Here is a 2,969-nt window from a genome sequence, read left to right on the forward strand (position 1 = left end):
TTGAACTCAAAACCTAATTAATAATTCGTTAAATTATCTAATCAATGAGCCAAACAACTACTTAATTATAAACAAAAAAAACGATTCATTGTGTAAAGCCAGCTTTAAGTCTTTCATAAAAAAAGACATACAAAGTAACGCTTACTTTGTTAAAAACAAAGTAAGCATAGCCTTTACCTGAAATATATATTTTTAATATAGTTTGTGCAATTTTTCAGTTGGATCTTCAAACACTCTTTAGTTAGATAATCTCCTAATTAAAACTTTATGCATATCTTAATAATGATTGAAATATTTAAACTACTGAAAAAATAGCATTCATCATGTAGGAATTATCCGTCTGTGATAATTCGTATTCGAGTGGACATGATTACGGATTTAGGGTTTATCTAATTGGGCTATTAGATAATTAGGAATTTTAATTGCACTAATCCTATTTAATTTAATTAGTAATTATTTATAGGAACACTAGTCTAACAAAGAAGTTAGAATACTAATTGACCTATGATTAATATTATAAGTTAGTGGAAATGAAAAAGACGAGTGACTTAATAAATAGAAAAGGAATAAGCAACATGACAACATACTTACCTAGATGGAGTCGATGGGTGATAAAAAAAGGGCTATGGTCAAAGTCAGTGACCTCCATTGAACAAAGTAGGGTTGTTGCCTTAAGGTCTCCCCAAGTGGAAGAGCCTACATCTTAATTTGTTGCACCAAGGGCCTGCGTTCTCACGTCCCCTATCCAATATTGTTTCCAAGGCACAACTTGCAAGAAGATGGGGAAGCTCTAGGAACAACTCCTTGTTGATATGATGTCATAGAAATAAATGTCATTTTATTTGTTGAAAGTATTCCTACGAATGATCTAATAAGTGGCTGATTGAGACCAGAAATGAATGAATAATTATCACACCATAGACCGTCTCTGTAGCTATAATTGTAGCTTCTTGATTATTTGTTATCAGCTTTCATTTCATACACACTTTTAGAATAGTTATCACTATGTAAAAAGATATGATCATATAAAGTACAATTTCAACGTCATTGATTCAATTTTTCTCTCCAATTCTTTCACAACACTTTGCATTTCTTCAAATTTAATATCTTTGTTTATATGAACAATTTTGAACTTTCAATCAATAATTTTTGTATTAATATTTTTTTTTAGCTTGGCAGATGATTACAGAAGCACAAATAAAGGAAGGAAGGAAAGGAATAAATAGAGAGAATATGAAAAATTAATCACTAATTAGAGTGGTGTAGCGGAAGCGTGGTGGGCCCATAACCCTTAGGTCCCAGGATCGAAACCTGGCTCTGATAAAAGATTGATTATAATTTTACAATTTTTAATGATTCTAAAATATTTCGTCCTTAATAACATGATTTCCTACTTTTGAGATAGAGATATTAGAATCCCAATATTGTACATATTTTAATTAATTAATATAAAAATGAGTTCATGCATCATATCCCTATGTTCGTATATATATCTGTCAATTTCATTTTGAATCTACAAGTAAATATTTGAAAATAAGTACTCAAAACATATTCATCCATGAGTGGATGATGCATGCATACATTTTGCAGAAAATTTATTATTTACAGTTAGTTATTCATGTGCATAAAAGAGTTGCTGAAAAAGTTGTTAGTCTGCCCGAAATATTTGAGTCAATATCTCTTGATTGAAGGTCCTCAAATACTAAACTAATATCATAACCGTAATTGGCCAAACCACATACGTTGTTGTGTTTTTGTAATTGCGTGATTAATTTATTGTCGTGTATTTATCGTGGAATACTTCAATGAAATTGATAAACCTATATGTCAACTGTAAAATTTGTAAATGATGATATTATCCACGTTACAAATTTTAGCCAAAATCCATGTCATATGCTTGAGAAAAATTATTCTTGGGAATTTCATAATAATAAATAATCCTTGTAGCAATGAACTTATGAAAGTGACTGCAAAAGATAATAAGAGCTTTCTTTTAGTTTTTCATTTTAGTATGTGCAAGTGACAATATGTGGCATACTAGGAACCTAGGAAGTCATTAAAATCACACAAGAAACAACATGCATCTTATGACCAAATGAATTTGGTCATTCATCGTTAAATGTAGACTTATTAAATTTAAGCCATAATATGTTTTCAATCTCCACCTTATGATTCTAATAGCCTAGATCTAACAGTTAATGATCAAATATTACATGGTCATTAAAGTCCATGTGATCAAAACTGGTCGAGTGGACAGGATTATGGATTTAGGGTTTATATAATTGGGTTATTAATCCTATTTAATTTAATTAGTAATTATTTAATGGGAACACTAGTCTAACAAAGAAGTTAGACTACTAATTGACCTATGATTAACATTATCTAATCGTTATGGAACAAGTAAGTCTTAACCTATATATAAAAAAAACATAGGTTAGACATAAACACACATAAGAATTAAAAGAACAAAATTTTCCCCTCTCTCTCCTTAGTATTTGACGTCTCTATCTACAAGGAGACTTCGTTTTTAGATCGTGGATTAATCGTTCTTCCTCCTGAATAACTTTGGCATTAAGTAATACAAGTTTGTGGTTCGAGTTATTACATTGCCTACTCAACATTAATCTGCACTTCAAGAAGTAACCCGAGAAAGTTCAAAAACTTTCTTTTGCTATCAATTAGGAACGGGTTTGTGATAACAATATGAGAAAGTTCTTCGACCAGAAACCCTATCTCAGCATGTCAGGTGTCGAAACAAAAAGAACTACGATGGTCTGAAGACACTTCTGTTGAAACACCTTTCCACATGATTTTGATTTGACAAAATTATTTAAGCTAGTCCCATGATTAAGACAATTAAATTTAAATGCTTTGGTTTAATTATACTAATGTGTTTGTTCAATATTGAGTATATTTACTAACGAGAACAGGAACCAAAAGTTCATGAAAGAAAGACAGAACAAAGTCAG

General features: G+C 30.4%; 1 non-coding gene across 1 annotated transcript; it reads left to right on the top strand.

The window, feature by feature from the left end:
- The first annotated feature begins 583 nt into the window (after nucleotides 1-583).
- Nucleotides 584-745, top strand: LOC136231736 (U1 spliceosomal RNA). The gene has a single exon (XR_010690102.1). It is a non-coding gene; the product is annotated as a U1 spliceosomal RNA (small nuclear RNA).
- The last annotated feature ends 2,224 nt before the right edge of the window (nucleotides 746-2,969 follow it).

This window comes from Euphorbia lathyris, chromosome 5, assembly GCF_963576675.1.
Source record: "Euphorbia lathyris chromosome 5, ddEupLath1.1, whole genome shotgun sequence".
Classification (NCBI taxonomy): Eukaryota; Viridiplantae; Streptophyta; class Magnoliopsida; order Malpighiales; family Euphorbiaceae; genus Euphorbia; species Euphorbia lathyris.